This window comes from Anas acuta, chromosome 2, assembly GCF_963932015.1.
Source record: "Anas acuta chromosome 2, bAnaAcu1.1, whole genome shotgun sequence".
Classification (NCBI taxonomy): domain Eukaryota; kingdom Metazoa; phylum Chordata; class Aves; order Anseriformes; family Anatidae; genus Anas; species Anas acuta.
The window spans coordinates 66,520,990-66,541,895 of NC_088980.1; the positions used below are offsets into that span (position 1 = coordinate 66,520,990).

Below are 20,906 nucleotides of genomic sequence, written 5' to 3' on the forward strand. Positions count from 1 at the left end.
ACAATGCAAGTTAAAGGTGAGTTGGGAAAGGTCAGGAATTAGGACATATATCTTGCTAAACTGCAGATCTGTAGGGACATTTTATGCTGCAGATACCAAGTTCTGAGGAAAAGTCCTTTGCAGACCCAAGCTGGAAGGGAACAGGCAGCTTAGAGACAGTTCATAACTACCCCAGTACCTAATGCTATCATATTGCTCTGGGTGTGGAAAGAAACCCATCAGTTCAAGTTATGCTGCAAACATTTAGGATAAAAGATCATCTGTCCTCAAACCAAACCTTATTACTCATATGATGTCTAACATCACAGGTAGTGATGCATTATGGAGGCCTGACAGTAGAACTAGTGATTCACCTTCTTAAACAAAAAGTTTGTCAAGTTGAACAAGATCATTTACATTCACCTAAGGGAACCGCTTCTATATTAGGATTATACTCCATGTGACAGCAGACCTACCAAACAAATAATGTGAGCCCTACATGACCTCATAACCTAGTAATTTCCACTGACTTCATCTCCCGTGCCAAAATTACTTTACTGAAGTCTGATATTTATTGAGGTGGTATTATCAACTGAAAGTGCAGGGAAACAATTAGCCAGGCTTTTCATGGCAGTGTTTTATTGCCTTTATAGATAATGTTTCATTCTAATTCTGACTACCAACATAACAAACCTTATGGGACAGCACTGTTTTGGTTACTGTCTGAGCACATTAGTTTCATACCAGCAATATTGTTCAAATGATATAGTTCTGAAGGACACTAAGCAATGACAAAACAGAGCAAGACAGTTATTACAGTGGCAGTGGAATTTATTTATTTCCCCCTGCTCCAGTAAAAATAACAGATCCTTATTGTTTCAGACCAATTTAACTACAGATGTGAAGTCATTATATACATACACATGTATTATTTCCCTTTCTTCACACCAATATAAATGCAGAATAAAGGCTTTTTGCTTTAAATTCAGACTGAAAAACAAAACATGTTCATGGCATAAGAAGGGTCATATGTGACAAGAAATGCTAGGTAACTGATGTTCGAGTGAAGTTCCAGTTTTCTGAACAAGCAAAAAGCTGTTACTGTACACAATGATATGCAGCAAGTACAAGTACAGGACATCTGAATAGAACAAGAAAGGTCAATCTTGAGGGGAAAGAACTTGGTTAATTATCAGGTTTTTAAATATCCAGATGGATCCTATAAATTCATCCTATTTAATAATTCAGTTGGCTTCAAGGTACCTACAAGACATATGCGTGCACACCAGCTCTAGTATACATCTCTGAATATATATATAGAGAATTACTCCAAAAAACATTTCTGGGAATGAGTGCATTTCTTCACCACTGGAGTTGATGAAAACACATTGGGGAAATCTGGACACCCTCTTAAATGTTTCATAATCCGTAAATTTTCCAAATGAAAGAGTTCTTCAGCAGTCTCTCAGGGATGTAGAAATGTACCATCATATGAACCATATAAATCAAGGAAAGTTTAAGGTCTAAAACCATGGTAATAAAATACAGTTCAAGTTGTAAGAAGTGGCAGAACATTTTTCAAGTACCAATAGGTTGTGTCTCAATTGTACTGAAGACTGATAAATAATGGGGCAGAAATAACATAATTCATTAGTGCCAATACACAGTAGTAGGTAATAAAATTATTCAGAGCTGCAGAATCATTAATCTATGCCAAGTGACACAAATAAAACAGAATGTCTGAAGACAATATTGCAGGAAAAAAATAGAGAACATGTCAAGGAATCTGAGCTGCTTGTGAAGAGCACTGTTGTTTGTCTCAAATAGGTAGTATCATGGCGTTAATCATTGCGTATTGTAGGTTTCTGGAGCCCATTTTAGCAAGCCAGGCAATTTCCCTCTGTAGCTTAACTTCTTTCCACTTGAATTCCCTGCAAGGCCAGAAGGTACAACAGTGGTCAGATGACTGGGAAGAAAAGACGACCTCTCAGATATACTGATTCAATATTTGGAGCTACAGTGGGTTGTGAGCAAAATCTACTGCTGGTGTCAGCTGGTGGCAAGCATGAATGGGAGCTTAGAGGGCAGCAGGGTGGGAGAGCAGGGGTCTATATTTTGCCATAGAAAAATAGGACCATATAGAAATTTGAGCAGATATAAGGAGATACTAGAACAAGCTGGAAACTGAGAGGAGGTAAACTGAGGTGGATCCACAGCAATTCACCACAAGAAAAATATATCGGGGACCAAAAGTGGAAGAAGAACAGCACTGAAAGCAAAAGACCCAGAAAGGTTCATCTTAAGGTATCCACAGAAGGAAAAGAGCAAGCAGAACCTGTAATCCAATTCTACAGTGTTGGGACCCAAAAGGGTGAACAAACTTTTAGTTTTCAATATGTTGAAAACTAATCTGCTGGCAGCAGAATGGATTAGCAGCACAAAAGATAAACATTAGACTTTTGGAATTCATTGCATACATTCAGGCTGTCATACTTCAACATCCCATTAGAAATCACTGGTATTAAAGGCCATTTCAAAGTGGGACCTTCCTGAAAGTGCTTCAGAGCAGCACTGATCTTCCATGATGGTGGGGAAAAAACCTTAATTTGCTCATGAGACTGTTCCTGCTTTAGTTTCTAAATTAATCTGGGACCAAATGCCCAAAGACAGATACATGGTACTAATGTCAGAAGCCTCTTGCTTGTAAGAAACAACATGTTTTTCTAATTAAAAAGAAACCTAGCACATGATATAAGCGAGTGGCTGATTACCTAAGAGACTGGCTCAGTAGCTGGAGCTTTTTGTAGTAGCAGCCATGGGATTCCCAGAAGTGGTGCTGTAAAGAACACCAGTTCAGCATTGATTACTGTACACAGAAACGCTGTATTCCATCATCCCTCCCACAAATGGGTGCCTGATTTTATAGCCAAGGAGATCTCAGAACAATGATCAGCATTCCTACTTCTATTTTTAGTAAAAGGTGAGACGCTGAATCCTGTCTTCAAGGAGAAGAGTTTGCTTTAATAGAAGGAAAAAAGAAAATTAAAGACTTCTTCCATCTTGAGTCAAAAATGATTGTCCAAAAACATGAACTCAGTGATGGTACAAAACTTGCATGTTTTAAGTTTTTCTTCAGTGTTCTAAATACAACAGCACAATACTATTGCGCTGAAAATTGGAAGACAGCTTTGCTTTGGCACAGAGTATGATCCAGTGGCTTAGATATTCTGGACCTGACTGTCCAAAGCTCCTGACCCCTAAGTGACAGTAGGTCAGTCTTTTGGTAGTGTTTATTCCATAGCAAACAAAGTGAGGTAGAGTAAAGGAGCCCTGAATTATGACAAATGTATCAAGCTCAATGTGATTCCATGGAGATAAAGAAATCTGGCAAGCATGGAGCTTGCCATAAAGAACAGGGTAGTTTGAGTCCATACTTGTGTCCAGACACATTAAAAGTGTTTTCTTTTACTGTGCTCCAATTGGCAATATCCTTCAGATATCCTTTTAATTGCTCTGGGGTAATCCCAGTTTCACCTTCCTGTAACTCTTTCCATTGTGAAGAAGGGGGAAAAAAAAAAAAAAAAAAAGTCAGACATGGAAAGAGAGAGGCTCCCCAAAAATGTTTATTCAGAGTTGGAGCCTAGTTTAGCTAAACTATGGTGCCTAATTTTGTTAGTTTTGTTGGATGGGACCCCATTAAACCTTTTATTTTCAAGAATGTTGTCATTGCTCACTCCCACATGCTTTATGTGCCTCCTTGGGCACTACTGTTGGTAGGAATTTATCACAGTTCATGAAATTCCAGCCTGTGTACAGAGCCAGAACCCAGCCCATGTGTGGCATGAGTTTTGCTTTATGGGCACAAGGAGACTTGCTTGCAGGAAGCCCTCTCTACCTCCCAAGTTGAATTGTTCTCTTCCTCTTCAACAGCATGAAGCTGTTTCAATTTTTTCACATTCACTTAAATCTTTTAAGTCTATTCACCGAGGCACTGGAGAACTTGCTATGAAAGCACACTGGCCTCAGTCCTACATGAAAGGCTTTATTCTTATATTTAACAACACAGTCTTTTTTTTAAAAACGGACATATTAAATACTGCTTCTGCTGAAGTACACTAGGTTGGTTCTCCTGGTAATTATTTGATTGGAACGTCAATAAATAAGTCACCAGGTTAAAATAACAGTTAATATGCTTAAGTATAGGAATTCTGCAGTGGGGACAGAAGAAACACCATCAAAACACCTGTAAAGGAAAGTGTTCTTGTTTAGTAATGATTGAATTCTTAACCTTGCTTGCTGACCAGCAAAGAAAGCCAGCCTCTCCCACTACCAATCAAGATATAAACATGTGGGAACAAGGATTCCCTCCCTGGGAGGAACTGCATGACAAAATACCAAAGAATTTCAGCTGGTGTAAAATTGAAAGTGACATCTACCACTTTGCAGACAGTCATGGCCAAGAAAGACACAATCCTTTCCCCCCCCCCAGTCGGTAATTTGCTGACCTGTGGTTACTATCTTGATGTATCTGGTGAAGACAGAGGAGAGACAGCCTTTGAAAAGCAAACAATGTTTTAAGGATGTTACCACTTTAAACAGGAAACAGTCGACCATCTTACATTTCAAAGCAGAACAATGAACTGAGCAGACAACTGCAGACTTCCTTGATAATAGTGAGTTAGTTACAAGAAGATCTCAGGCTCCAGTCAGTACCGAAAGAAAGAACTCAGATACCGCAAGCTTGCAGCAGAACTCCCTTTTTTTTTTTTCCCCCTCCCAGATCTGGAGTGCAGTAGGAAATCCTAACCTTGTAATTATAGTAAATGCAAAACAAAAGTGCTGATAATGATAATGAGATAAAGATGACAGCTACCGTCTTTCTAATAAGGGGGGGAGGGGGGGGGGAAGTAAACAGACATGAGGTAATCTACACTGTAGACTTTTTTTTTGGTAGCTACACCTGGTTTGAAGAAAACATCAGAAAAAAACGCAAAACAAAACAAAAAACAAACACCAATAAGGAGTGGAGAAAAGTCTCTTCACAGAATCCAGCTATCTTTCAGTTCATCTTCAAATGGAGATTTGTAGCTTTTCTTTTAAGAATTATTCACTATACTTTAAATAAGCTGCAAAGACTTTTCACACATACCCACTTTTATAAAGTGAGCTAGTAGTTCATATTACTAGACTACAGTAGATGCCTCTATACACTGCAGTAGCATGCCTCTAGTCCCTTTCTGTGCAGAGCTACACATACAGAGCTTCATTTGACATACGAATATCATGGTGAAAGTTCTCCTGCCCAAAACTCCTTGTGGAAATAGGGTCTAAGAACATCCATCAGACCCAACAAGCCTCTTCTTTTGCCTCAGAAAGTTTGTGTAATTATTTAACTACATCCATACATGTGTGCTTTTTCAGGTTCGCTGATGTCAATCAGATACAAGATGCTCTGAGACCTGTGAGGGGTAAAGGACGATCTCAAGATTCATTTTTCGATTCTGTGCATTAAAAACTTCCTGGATAGTTCTTATGAAGAGAAAAAACAACAACAACAAAAAAGTTTCTTACTGGCAGCTCTGAGGTTACCTTAACTCTATGAGCCTTGGAAATTGAACAGGCGAGGTGATACAACTCATCTATATACTTCTCCACTGTAGGTTAAACAACAGTGAATTACCTCCTATTTGCTGCTGATCAGAAGTGCAGCAACTATGAAAGCTGCAGCCCAGTTCTGGCTCATGCTGAACTGAATCTTTAGTCCAGCATCTTGCAGTGCTGGTGTTATGTACAGTGCAGGGGTACTCTTGAGCAAGGCCAGTCCCACCTCACAGAGGGTGGCTCCTTTGCCCCTTATAACTTAATCTATCCTCATGCAATTAAGCTTAAGAAAACCAATCAACTAGCTTTCTGTTCACAGGAACAAATCTGATGTATTGTTCAGCATTATGGCCCTTCACAGCTAAATCCTTTGCAAGCAGGAAATACATTTAAGCCAGTTACATTCATGCTAACAGTAATATTGGTCACCAAGTACATCACAAACCAGCTTAAAGTATAGCTGTATTCAGATATTTAAGCATGTTGATTCATTAAAAAGGTGCTTATACATTTGGATTTTGTATGGAAGAGCATGCTAGTATATTTCTAAATCTCAGAGGGTAAAAGAAACAGGGTGGTGTATCTTTCAATGCTTTCAAGGAAAAAATCCCTTCCTTCAACATTCTTATGATGAACCTTAAGAGATTTTTGTCTAAGAATTAGATTTTGTTGTAAACTACCTCTAATTTTATTTATGTAAGTGTGGAATAAGTGAGGATTTCTATCTTACAAACACTCAAGGTAAACATATCAATTCATCATGTTGTGACATGTGTTCCATAAACTCCAGGAAATACCATCATCTTTAAGCGCATGTTTCATTCAGACTCCCACTTCATTCCCAACATAACAAAAAAGATGAAGTCATAAGAACTAATAATCAAAGATACTCTGGAGCACTGGGACTCAAAACTCTCCAAGTTCTATAACAACAGAACACACTTAGAGAATAATGATGTTCTTCATATTTTTTTCCTGTTTCTGCCATTTACACAGTCCTAAGGGTGCTGTCTGGGAAAATAACAAGAGCTACTACAGAACAGCTTGTTACCAGCATTGAACATCAGTGTAAGTGAAACAGAGATCAACGTGAACTGTGCTTTACAAAGCCTAACTTCGGTTATATGCTTGATGGCATATTCAGCTTCAGACAGCTGGAGGTTTTGCCACCTTCCTGTTCCCAGCTGGTCATCCCAGCTCCCACACCACTCTTCTGCAAACTGGATTGAGGCAGTGACTATTTAAGCAGGTGCTGTTTCTGAGCAGTTAACACTTTCTCTACCTCTTCCTTTCTGCAATGTGGAAGATCCAGAAATATTTTTAGGGATACCAAGGCTAAAGGAACAATTGGATAATGTGTCTTCTCCGCTGAAGTTCTTCCCAGGTGAATAGCAGATGATCATTATCTTTACACCAAATGAGTCAGACAACTTAAATTTCCATGAAATATATACAGCATCAAAAGACTTATTTTGTTAGGTATGTCATTAAATATCCACCATGTGGCACATGCCACTAATGGCATGGCATGCTACACTTATTCAGGGAAACCATTCAAGTATCCACAAATAGTGGAATTGCACTACTGTAAAAAGAAAAAAAAAAAGATACAGCTGAGAGGAGAAAGATTCATTATAAGCTGCAGTATTTGCTAACTACATGTAGTTAACAGCCACTATTTTACATGTGGTGTGCTTTTCCATGTCCACTGAATGATGTATTTCCTTGTAATTTGCATCACTCCTCAGGTTTCAGGTTTGCAGCTCTTTTGAGAATATGTGAGAGAAACTGCTTACTATCACCAGAGGTATACTGTGGTGCACAAGCTATTTTGGAATTCAGGAAGTGCTGGAAAAACAGAAGTCATTCCACTGAACCCCACCCCAAAGCTGTCTGTGCACTGAGGCAGCAAGCTGCTGCACATGCCATAGCTGCTCTGATATTGCCTTTCCTTTTTCATTGCTCTGACACTTTCAGAAATTCTACATTAACCTTCAGAGGTCAGTTCAATTAATTAATGAGTTGTGTAAACCATTACATCAATTTACTTCCAATTGATGAAATTACAAAAATAATCTCTTCGTGAATTCATGAGTCCTGTGCTCCTTGTGTGAAATAGGTCATTTATGCTGCACTTACAAATTACAAACTTGTTTAGGTATCTGATTGCTAAAACCCTAAAATAAGCATGGAGGAACAGAGGTGAGTTTATGGACATGAAACAACATTTTTCAGGTCTTTCACTGTATGTTAAAATACAGCAGTAAGTCAGTAGCCTATATATATATATATATATATATATATATATATATATTTTTTTTTCCCACTTGCAGCTTCATATAGAAAAACAATTAATCCAAGCAAGGTTATGTATGCCAACAATTGGATACTAACTTCAAAGCTCTTCAATCTGAAGAGAAAATCACTTCTAGTCATCATTAGCTTTGAAGGTTCCCCCTACACCACACCCTGCATTGACATGCCTCCAGCAGTGGGCTGCCATGGGCTGCCTTTCCTGCCTCTGCTCCACAAGGTGAACTCCTTCCCTGCACGGCTGTATATTAAATTCCCATGCAGCTGTCTTACACCACATAGCTTTCCTGGTGTTAGAATAAATGAAATTAAAACAAGAAGCCAGACCTGAATGGTCTAACAGGGTTTAAACAGAACATTTCTAGAGAATTGTGCTCCCTGGGCAGCCCATTCCAATGCCTAACAACCCCTTCAGTAAAGAAGTTCTTCCTAATATCCAACCTAAGCCTCCCCTGGCGCACCTTTATCCCATTCCCCCTCATCCTGTTGCCAGGCACATGGGAGAATAGTTCAATCCCCACCTTGCTACAGCCTCCTTTAAGGTACCTACAGAGTGCGATAAGGTCACCCCCGAGCCTCCTCTTCTGCAGGCTGAATAAGCCCGGCTCCCTGAGCCGCTCCTTGTAAGACTTGTTCTCCAGACCCCTCACCAGCTTCATCACCCTTCTCTGGACTCTCTCAAGCACCTCCATGTCCTTCTTGTAGCAAGGGACCCAAAACTGAACACAGTACTCAAGGTGTGGCCTCACCAGAGCTGAGTACAGGGCAACAATCACTTCCCTAGCCCTGCTGGCCACACTGCTTCTTATGCAAGCCAGAATATCAAGTAGGCTCAATAAATTGTAGCTGAGCGCTCCCAGTATACACGGTTTATGTGTTTCTCAGAAAGTTGGAATGAAAATGCATGTATAGAAATGCAACCTTGGATCTTGCTTAAATTGTATAAGAGGATCTTAAGAAAAGATTAACGCTTAAAATATGTATATACACACACAACAAACTGAATAGAATCCAACCTCAGACAATACTGGTTTAAAACTACTTGTTCTAACAGCCTATCAAGTATCTGAGACTCATGCAGCATGAAAATAAGTTTTTGCTAGTGCTGAGGTTATTTTATAAAGCTTGATTTCCAGACAGATATGCCTCCAAAATGCCAGAACTCTTGCATGCCTAAATACCAGACCCCCTAAAGGGCTGGTTATGCAGAAATAGCTACCTCAAAGTTGTCAGACTACCATCATATCTAACTACCTTCTATCAAGAGAGCAACAAGGAGAATGCACTTCTCTCATTTTATCTTTACCATACATTCTGTTTACTGCCATGTTACTGCCCAGCCAGTCATAAGGCTACATTATGAATCAGTAAAGAGGTTTTATTTTTTTTTATTGCCTGACCAGAAGATTGCTCTATCCAGCCATGCCTGGAGGATAGCAGCATTCTTTCCTCAAAATTAAAAAAGGGACAATAAGCATTCCTGGGGATATAGAGTGCAAGACAAAGCAAGTTCCCACACTTATCTTTCCCAGTGCTTTAATTAAATGCAGTCTTCATGAATTACTGACTCTGAAGGCCTCTCCAAGGAGGAGGCAGACACTTTTCCCCAAACCTGGTTGATGAAAACATCTAAAACTGTAATTGAAGTTTTACAAGAGACATGTATCTTTGCAGGAGACAAGTTTTTAGATGGGTGAAGCTAAAGATAACTTGAAGAATGTGGCTATAAATCTTACTTTTGTCTCACTTTTTTTCCCCTCTTGTAAACCTAGCAGTTTTGTTGATTTTGCCTTATAGTAAATTAAATCTAATTTTCATTAGAATCACAGTCTATTATAGTCTTTCAAATGGGCTCTACCAACCACAGGACCTAGACATCCCTGTTTTTAGGAACAGCAGCCCATACAGAGACTAAGATCACCGTTCTCATGTGGTAGAATCGCCAGAGAAATCCAGGGTACCCCATGACTCACTCAGTGATCAGTTTCTGACCATGTAGCATAAATCTGTGCTTTAAGCTGTCTGTAAATTTATGTGTGAGAATGTTGTTAGCCATGTCATTGTTAGTAGCTGCAGGTTATGGCAAGAGTCCTTTAAGCAGCTACACTGAGTTTAGGACTGTTGAAAACCTTGGCTTCAGACATGGGCTCTGCAAAGTCAGGAAGCTCTAAAGGGAGGCATACCTGGAATGTGATCTGGCTAGCACTACATTTTTTTTTTTTGTTTCCTGGAAGTTTGTCAGTTACCTTTATGTATATACAGTATTTGAGTGGAGCAAAGATAAAATCTATGGCACAGGTGCTACACAACACCTAGATGGACTCATTCTCTCCAACCTTGACACCTTTCCTTCGGGCTTTCTTATGCCTCTGTGGCCCCAAATAAGAATTTCTTATCCCTCCCATTGGGATTTCAGGGTGATAATGTCATGTGTATGACTTCATTTCTGAGATGCTTCTGAGGAGAAGTGAGTGATGATAAGTATTGCACATTCACAGGTCTCAGACAAATACAGCCCACATAACATATCCTTTGCTCTGTACATGGTGAAATAAATAACTAGCCCATTCATATTTTGGCAAAAAGACAAAATAGGAAGGACATTGCTAGCAGTCTTTAGCATCCTTGCCCAAATTCCTCTGTGGAACTCAGCAAGCACCAGAATGCTCTCAGCCAAAGCACACAAGCACATCTGAACCCTTAACCAATTTCCCTCAAAATTCTGAATCGAAGTTTTCTTGGCAGAAAGCTTGGAAGACTTTGTAAAAGGTAAGTTTAAATGTGAGCTGAACCAAAAAATTGAATGGCAAGATCAGAAGTGTTTTTTGTTTTGTTTTTAAAATTACATATATAATATTGTCCAATAATGCTGTATTCCCTTGTGTCAGACTAGCTTAACAGGATGGTCACTAGCAGTTTATGAAAAAAGGTTTATATTGAGTTTATAACATTATACCTCTGCTTTTTATACATAAGAAGTAATACTGATGAAGCTACATTTTCTGATGACTTTCTAGTACTTAGATTTATTAATATACGAACACATTGTCTAGAAGCATTCTGGTTCCAGTTTCCATCGTTTTCCTATTCTTTATAAGTTGCTAAAAACTGTATTTTCCAAACTTTTAAAGGCAACATTGATTAAAACAACCAGAAATAGATACAAGGCAGGAATATTCACATATTCTTAAAAGATTGTAAAAAGGAATAAGAAAACAACCCTTCACCTACATTAAATATACAGCATATAAAAATTACCAAAGTTGGAAATGTCTGTCGATTACATGGCCAAATTAAATACATGGATAATTGGTACTAAGCTAAACTGCCATCTAAAGAACTATGAAATTGCAGATGGCAAAAGTGAAATGAGGAGGAGGTGTAAAGTTAGCCCTGATTACGTCTTGTTTGACGTGACCATTTAAACAGCTTATCCTCTGCTAAGATAATCTATTTTCAGGGATCTCATTTTTTATAAGGCTGAATCAGTTTTTGCCTAATGTTATACACAGGATGGTTTTGATCTGATCTCCAGCTTGCAGAGTGACAGCAGGTTGTTTTACTCTTTGCTTCAGATTAATTAATCTTTAATCACACTGGGGGGGAAGTTAATAGAAAAATTAATGAAGACAACATCACTGACTATGACGAGTAACAAATAACAATAAGAACAGATGCAGTCTGTTTGATGGCCCAATTTAAAATACTTCACGTCCAGTTACAAGCACACTCATTTTCTGTAAGGCAGGCAGTTGGGTAAGAAATAGATTATCATTTTTTGCTTTATGAGTATTGTAGAGAATACCTAAGGTTATAGCATGGAAGATTTAAAGAGAACAATAATAGTCATAGGATAAACACATGACAAGAAGCCTCGTTTTTCACCTGGGAATACTGGTTTTGTAACCCTGTGTGCATGTAGCCTTTCTTATGAAAAACATGAAAGGTGAGTCTTGTTTTAGGAATTATCACAACCAGAAGAGTTTGTTGTTGAATTGTACCACCCAGATGAAGTTTTCCAGGCCATGCAGGGAGGTTAGGGTACGATTATGTCCTACGCAGCTACACATTGCCTCTTCTCCATTCTCTATTCCTTCCTGCGATGTCTGTCACTGCTTCACCTTCACTGCTTCTCTTGCACAAGGGATGTGTCCCCTTAGAGGAGGGCCAGGTGAAGGCCAACTGTCCTTCATTTTGGTGACTTCCTCTTTTGTATGTTCTAGATGGCCATCCCTCTTTTAAAAGGGCAGAAATATAACTCTACTTGACACAAGTTATCTCCAGTATCTCCATATTGCTTCTACTCCACATATCTCCTCTGATTTAAATTATAAAAGATAAAAAAGCCCCACATAAGGGAAGGAGGGGAACAGGAACAACACCCCTCCCTCATAAATGGTCCAGACAAAACAATGGTCTGCTATTCAGTTTAAAATAGCAAAGTATTTATTTGTGATTTTAACTTCCTCCACTATAACCCAGAACTTGAAAATCCTGGGATGAATATACCTGAAGACTAAATTCAAACTGAGTTCTTTACTCTCCTGTTTTCACAGGGTTCTGTTCAGGTTTTGGGAGCTTTTCAGAGTTTATTCACTTTTGTGTTTTGTTTTGAGATTTTTTAAGTTTTGTTTCTTTTCAACCTAAAACTTTGTTCATCCTCTGACAAATTGGTACTTTTAAATGAGAAAACAGTCTGTTGGGAAATCTCCAACTAGCTGTACTGCAGGCCCTCACATGGCAGAAGTTCAATATTACTTCAGATAATCTGACAAAAACACAGAGAATTTTAAAGTAAGACTGCAAAATGACAAAGTTCCCACATATTAGTTTCATTCAGTACAAATTTGCATAAAGGTAACTCCTCAGATTGCTACTGGTAACCATTGTAATAAATGGCTAAGTCCCAAATAGGGTTACAATCAATGTTTACAATTTATTAAATGAATAGAAGTAAGCAAACAGCTCTGGGTGCGCCAGGAGTCTCTGCTCCACCAAGACGCACCCCAGTTACATCAAGCATCTGATTTTTATGCTCCTAGGCTAATACATATTCATTACTACTTCTAAAAACAAACAGGGTTATTATAATCAGTTTCCAGAATCCAAACCCTCCTACTGGAGCATGTCTGTCAATCTCCAGTGGTCCCTCTGGGGGTCTCTCGTACTGAAGGCTCATAGTCTTCCTGCCTCTTGTCCTTCTCCTTTGTCCTACTTGGCTATATGTCAGAGACTTGTGCAGCATCCCCTGCAAGCTTTGTCTTTTAGTTGTTCCTCAGCTTTCCCCTTATCCTTAATCACCTGGCCAGATATTAGAGACTTGCATAGTGTCCCATGCAATAGCAGTAACAGTTAGCAGTTATTCTGACACACCCCCTGAGATATCAGAGACTTCAAGGAAAAGCCTACAAATACATTTCCCTTCAAGCTCTCTATTGACACGAATTGCTAAAACATTCCTTTGCAAGATACAAGAACTATATACATTAACCGCTCTGTTTTTCTTAGACTTGTGCTTATACAAGGGTAAGACAGAATGTCACATTCATCATACCATGCAGTCCTAGCATTGTTCCATATTGACATGAATCAGATGATTTCACACTATGAAAAAAGTCTTTGAACCCATTGTTAACTGCATCTACCTGTTCTCTGCACAGGGGCAGAACACCTCAGAGAAACAATTGTTTGAATTATTAAACCCACCTGAATAACACTGAAGTGTGAGGTCACTGTTTTAACAGGATCTTGTTTAGACACTCTCTCTTTTATTGATTTGGTTAGAACACAAGGGCTAGAAGTGAGGTAGGAAAAAAAGAAAAAGCAATATGATTTAAAATACATTATTTTTGCTTGCTACCCAGGGCAAAAATGCAATGAAATCTGAAATAGGTCAAGTCCTGTTTTATCAGCTGTCACATTAATCAGTCTGGATGCATGAAGCTATTAACCATTCATACAGCTGTTTCATCTAAACAAGATATTCTATAATATTTGGAGAATCTTTTTCAGTCGTGAACTCATAAATAATCATTTTTGAAAGTGCCTAGTCAGAAGTAGGGTTTTATCACTACATGCCTTACACACAGAAGCAAACATAAATGAAGTCTTGAAATTATGTATTAGCAAGAAGAGGTACGCATCAAGATTCACATTTCATTATCTCACCTATGACAAAGACCCTACCGCCAGTGAAGCAACAACCTGTTGCCTGCAGACACCTAATGAGGGGAAAAAAAAGACTGCACTGAATCAGAGCAAAGTCAATCCAGCACTTAACTGTGTCTCTGACTGTCCCCAACAAGAAAAGATTTAAGAAGAACACAGGACTGGGAAAATATATCCTCTTCCTTCCCAAGGGTACTCTTCCAGCCTCTCAGCTAAGGCTCAGGGTACTTCTCACACCAGACACAATGTCTTTGTCTAAATATTCCCAAATGGATTTTTCTTCCAGAAATTTGCTTATAAATTCTTGTCATTAACAGCAGCATGTGGCAAAGAATGTCAAAATTCTGTTTCACTCTATGGTTTTTAAAAGCTTTCTGAACTACAACAGAAATAAAGAAGGAGCTTTCAAGAATTTTTCGAAGGCATGAATTGGCATACTATACTCTATTAGCTTCTCCCTGGAGCTACAGAAGTTCCTGCTATATAAAAAAATTATTAGCTGCAACATTAGAAAGAACAGATAATACTAACTGAAACATTGCCAGAATACCTCCTGTATATGGTTCTTGATAGTTCAGGTTGCCTGCAAGATATAGCTTGGAGCATGCAGAACTTTCATGATCCATAAATGCATGGCAGCAGAATGGTACAAGCCCATGCCACAACAGTACATGCACAAGAAGTAAGTGAATATAGATTTGCAATCTCAACACTAGTCATTTTTGCTATCCAATGTACACTGGGTAGCAACCAGTTGCCCTAAGCAGCTTTATTTCTGCTGTTTCTGGATGAGTTGTCATCTCTGAAATTAGCTTTGCACAGCTGCAGTAAAGATGTTTTTACCTACCAGAAAAATCAGAAATTCTCCAACAAGCAAGGGCACGTGAGCTAGCAGGGTTTAGGTAGCAGGATCATACTCAATACACCAAAGAGCACAAATCTTGCAGGGTACTTAACAGTGATAGAAGAAAATGGGACTGGTGAGAAAGGTTCTACTTTCTAGTGAAAGCGATGAGTTTGGTCATGGGCAATTAAAAACTCAAGACCAAAAGACAAACCAAAAAGATAAGACTAATTTGACCCTGATATACTTTCCAACATTCTCCTGTCAGACTTTCTGTCACACATAGGTCAGACTACTCTGACAGACACTGTGGCACCCATAAAGCACATTAAGCACAACACACATCCCATAATTATCACAACTCTTCAAGGCAAACGTTCACCATTCTAGCAAGCCCAGTTGTGCATCTCCAGCAGAAGAGCAAAAGCCACACACACACAAAAAACATACATACAAAACACCACAGCAGCATTTTCCCACATTTGAAGGCTTCATTCCCACACTGTTCTCAAGGGAAGCAATGCAACTTCTTAGAAGTCTCACATCCACTTTTTCATTTCTAAAAAACATGCAAGCTACAACATTCACACCATCCACCTTTGGCTCCAACACATCAGTTAGCTCTAGTCATCCTGAACCATGGAACTTGTTCTTTTTTGATACAATAGTTGGGATCCTACCAATACTTGTATGATATAGACATGGTATAATACTACACTTTCTTCAATCTATGAAAGGAGCAAGTTTGGAAAATACCACCTTAATGTTAGAACCTGGAGGACAGTTCTGCTACTAGATAGCAGCACTTCTGAGCCTTTTTTGTTTTCAGTAGCATGACACATAGAGGGAGTTAGAATCTCATCATGTAGCGATAGAGCGCTGACAGCATTAACCTAGGATGCTACTTAGCATCTTTGCTAACTATGGTGTGTTGTGCAAATTAAAGCAAGAAGCCTTGGGCCCCTTTACCAAGGTCAGTTTCCTAATAAGAGTGTGAGCCTATCTCAAGAAACTGGTAGAAACTGGTCCTGCGGATGGACAAGAGCCAAGGAGAAACTGAATCTGCACAAAGACAAGAGGTCAACTAGTGGTGATGAGGAAGAGTCATCAATCTTCATCCCCATGACCCCCCATGACCACCACCAAAATACACTGTGCAAGCGCAGATGGGAGGAGTTTATGGAAATGACTCCTTGGAACTAATTTTGATACAAAGCGGGGACAAGTTATGAATACGTATAGGCGTATTGTGAAACTTCATGCACATGTAACTCTTTACTGCATAAAACCAAAGCAAGTTGCTGCGTCAGGTGCACACGACTTTGGTGGGACTACCCCCTGTGCTGCCCCAGCACCGAATAAACATACCTACTCTACAATCTTACTGATTGTGGAGTCTGTTTTCTGCAAGTCAAAGCAGCCTAATGAAGAACAAAAATCATGAAGCTTTAGTAAAGCATGGTCATATGTACTATCACTGGTTTAAAAAAGAAAAGCCAGATTTACAGTTTTTTGTATGTCCTTTGCTTACCTCCTCTCTGCTAGCAGCAAGTAAAAGTTATAGGTGGAGTCAAAATTATGTACGTGTGAAAGTAAAAACTGTGCTTCTAATTTAGCCATTCCTTACAGTCAAAAGCTTGAAATACCCAGCATTCAGAAGGCTTTAAAGTAATAATAACTAAAGTTTTCCATAGCAGTAATAAGAGGACTAAGGAACAAGGAAGCAAAGGCAGGTCATCTACAACTTTACATAAATGCAGGAAACAGCTCTGGGTTATACAAGAACTTTAATACTGATCACAGTTTGATCTCTCCAGCATGCACATTATCCCTTTCACAGAATTAACCGCATCAATGCTATACCCCTGTTTACTATGGTAGGAAAAGCCTAGCTCTGTCATACCAACACAGAAACTGGCCCCAAACAATCACAATCTCTCAGACACCAGATTTATATAAAACAACAGCAACTGGAATTGGCACTCACCAGGAGCTGACACCAGCACTCTACTCTAGTCTGCTCTGCTCCCCCTTTTTCTTCCTTCCTTAGAAAGGGCCTTAAGCCCTTAGGAAGATTAATTACACAACTGCCCTATCCCCACCACCTGTGGCTGTAATTCATCCACAGGTGCTGCCAAACTGATGCGAATTAACCCCAGCTGCCAGCTGAGTCCCACTGAGCCACTTGCTCACCCTTCCCCCACAGTGCAATGGGGGAAAAAAGGGATAAAAAGAGGGGTAAAAAAAAAAAAAAAAGAGGGGTAAAAGATCTTGGGTTGAGATAAAGGCAGTTTAATAGGTATTCCAAAAGCTGCATGCACAAGCAAAGCAAAGAATCCATTCACTGCCATCCATCAGTGGGCAGACTGTCAGTCATTTCCAGGAAAGCAGGGCTTCATCACATGTAACTGTTACTTCGGAAGACAAATACCAAATCTCTGAACAACCTCCCCTTTTCTCTTTAGCTTGGCTTTTATTGCTGAGATTGACATTATATGGGATGGGATGTCCCTTTGGTCAGTTGGGGTCCTGTTGTGTCCCCTCACAGCTTCTTGCTGGTGGGGCAATGTGGAAATGGAAAAGACCTTGGCACTGTGTTAGCACTGCTCAGCAACAACTAAAACATCAATGAGTTACCAACACTGTTTTGGTCACAGACCAATGCATTGCACCAGGCTGCTATTAAGGAAATTAACTCCATCCCAGCCAAAACTAGTACAATAATGTAAGCAGAACTTAATCAGAGAGGATCAAGTCCAATCCCCCTGAAATAATGGCAAAATTCTTCAGGATGTAGGTAGAATAGAGGCTTTGTGCCTAGAGTTCATCTAGGAGGTATGTCTGATCCAAGATTTAGTTCATGAGCGAAAGCATGACAGTAGAATAAGACATCTGCCAAGCTCTTTCTTGTTTTAGAGCATTCCTGTAAGACTGCAGCAGGAGTGCATAGGGATACTGATACATTTGCTGCCATTTGTTTGCCACTAGATAAGTCTTTGTTCCCTTCCTCAACCCCTAGCAGAAATGCCTGTGGAGCAGAAAACGCTCAGGGAACAGCAGGGTGCTGCTCACAGATTGATCCTCAGCTTAGCAAAGTGTTTGTGGACAAGCAAAAATCCATAGCGTAAGTACAGAACCTTGGCTTAGCTTTTCTAGCCTGAAAATCCTCAGCTCTGTTACTTAAACGGTGTCCTGGAGATGTCTGAACATCAGCTATGAAACTCAGTCAGGAAAAGGGAGATTTGGATTAACCCCTGTTGCTGAAGAGGCCTCACTATCCATGTTTAATACCAGCTCAAATCTCTCTGTGTTACAGCAACTTCAGAAAGTCTTGCCAGATGGTTTGCTATCAGGAGGTCTCCAAGCACTGGATGGGCATGTCTCCAAACCATGCACACAGGGGCAGAGGGACAAAATGTCTATATAGTTTTATAGTCATCCATGGTTAAGCATAGCAGGGTGACACAGTGCCTTGGATGGGCTTCAGTGACACAGAAGATCTCTTTGAAGATGTTTCTCTGTTCTCATGCTTAGGCTCGTATTTACATTAAAAACAATAACCTCCATGATGCTTTTGTTTCTGCTTCACTGCTCCATGTGCTTAAAAGGTGCCCACAAAGGCATTGGCTTTGGTCACAAGCCCCATAGCAACCCTTGATGTGCATGCCTATGCGGGATCATCTTGGAAGGGTGAGATGAATGAGCTATCAACAGGTGCTGTTAGCATACAGGAAATCCTGATAAGGCCACACTTATGCTGTTGAACTACAACAAACTGAGGACGCAATTTTAAAATACAGCCTCCCCAGGAGGAGGCTTCATGTGCTTTATGTTATTCAAACCTTGCTTCATCAGGGAAATTTAATTTCACAGTGGGCCTCCTGGGCCCACTGTGGGGAGGGAACCTGATTGTTTTCAGCCCTTCTTCAAGTGTTTATGTTCATATCACAGCTTTGTTGATCTTTCCTTTCCAGAGGACGTTCTAGCTGGGCTCACAACATAGAGCCTTATTTTGCTCTATCTTGCAAGAACTAATCCAGAACATGCTCCATCTTATGGTATACTTATTGCACTCTCAGATTATAGGATGACATATGTAAAGCAAAAATCCACAACTCAGTTTTCATCTTGTGACTGTCTGTTTTTTTGACACAACTCTAGGAAACCAGGTTGCTGGTGCTGAGATAAGCACTGGGGCACACAGTGAGAAGTTTATTGCGTGATGGCCTTGGTTCCACCAGCCTTTCTCCTCTCATTCCCCTGCAGCAATGCAAGGGGCAGCAAGCCCAGCTTTGGAAATCCATCAGCCGTCTGCCTTTTCTCCACCCTTTTCATTTGCCAGGTGAACGCTGGATCTGACCTTGCTTCCATCCCACATCTTGGCTTACTCTGCAAAGGAGGTTTTCTCAGAGCCTGAACAAAGTTTAGCTTTTAAGTAGATGAGGCAGCTGCACTTGCTTAAAATGCAGCCACACATCCATCTAGGCAGGGTTTGCTCCTCTGCCAGCATCAGTATCTACTGCCTCACCACCCAACATCTTCTGTGCTCTTGCCATACCTGGCCAAAACGCCCAGTCTTGCCACTCCAAAGAAATTATCACCAACTGATTTGTTACATAGTTACATTTCCCTAGAGGAGCATATCTTTCTCTGGCTCTCTTATGTTTTATGTGAAGGAGAGGAAATGAGACCACAGTATATATCATACAGCATTTAAGCAGAAGCACAAGTTCTCAGGAGGAGAGTCCCTTTCCAATTAAAGACATTTCTGTTCTACTTCCTGCATTCTGTGTCTCAATTAACTTATTAAACCATATGCAACCCTAATGTATTTGGAATTAGGCATGATTTCATGGGAGTCAGGAGACCTGAAATCTCTACCATCAAGCTGTAGCCTTGGTTAAGTCACTTCCCTTCTTTCCTATAATCTTTTTTTTTTTTTTTTTATAAGATTAAAATCCTTTCAGTTTATATGCACACCAACTCTGCTGCTGATTTTGTTTTGTTTTGTTCAGGGTGTGTGTGTGTGTGGGAGCTTGTAGTGTTCTAGGACTGCTAAAGGCTTGCATAGACAAAAGCCTTTGGGAGGAAGGATGAGGGCAAGGGGCAAAGGCAGAAAGCTTGTCCTGCTCCTTGTCCAGCAGCAGCTTGTGAAATGACTGCTCTATCTTACAAGTGGTTTGCAGTGAGAATCAACCTCCTTCTCTGAGCTGCTCTCAAGATGGAGCATACTGCTAACACACCTTAACTCTGCTGGGCTTTGAGTTTTCTGCTTTATGCTAACCCTCTGAGAATTAGTCAGAAATATTCCCAAAACGGACACTATATTGCTTGAAAGAAAAAGCTAAAAATCTGGACATCCAGGAAGTAAGTGCTGTCATAGATGCCTCCATGATGTACTCTTGAAAGAATAAGAGCAAGGAGACAAAGCTGGGTTCAAAGAGCCATGTTCACTAGCACACTCCAAACACACCTGGACCTGGTACTTTGGTGGTTTACAAAATACAGTCAGCATATGGAGAAGGCTCATAAGCTGGTGAGGAGCATAACACCCACCTCACCCTCTCTGTTCACTAAAGCACTGTTGAAGAGGGAAGAAAAGGAACAAGTAGAGGGGAAACTTGCTTAAAATTGGACAAATCAAGGATGTACCTCAAAGGCTTCACAGTACTGCACTGTTCATATGTATTTAACATCATGTTAATACTCAGACTCACACCCTAATGAGAAGCAGTGTGACATTATTTATTCATTCTAAAACAATTTACTTCTGTGATGGCAAGACTGAATTATGGCTCCAGCAGAATCTTATTTTTCTCACCAGATGTAATGAAGTTGGTTTCACAGGAGCACTCTCCCAGTTGTAATGAGCTGCCTGTCTCCTGCTACTACAATCCAGTGAGAGAAATAAGACCAGCTGAGAAATACTTTATACTTTGATCTGTCTCAACAAATCAGTTCAAGAGCTCTAAAACAGAAACCCCAGGGAGAGGGAAGGGGA

At 39.9% G+C, this 20,906-nt stretch overlaps 1 long non-coding RNA gene across 2 annotated transcripts; it reads right to left on the minus strand.

Annotated features, from left to right (window-relative positions):
• Nucleotides 1-789: 789 nt before the first annotated feature.
• LOC137850536 (uncharacterized) lies at nt 790-17,317 on the minus strand. Of its 2 annotated transcripts, XR_011092588.1 has the most exons (3): nt 16,893-16,965; nt 2,751-2,815; nt 790-1,910 (listed from the first exon to the last, which is right to left on the minus strand). It is a non-coding gene; the product is annotated as an uncharacterized lncRNA (long non-coding RNA). The 2 variants fall into 2 exon arrangements; XR_011092587.1 differs by lacking the exon at nt 2,751-2,815 and having other exon boundaries at nt 16,893-17,317.
• Between the last annotated feature and the right edge of the window lie 3,589 nt (nt 17,318-20,906).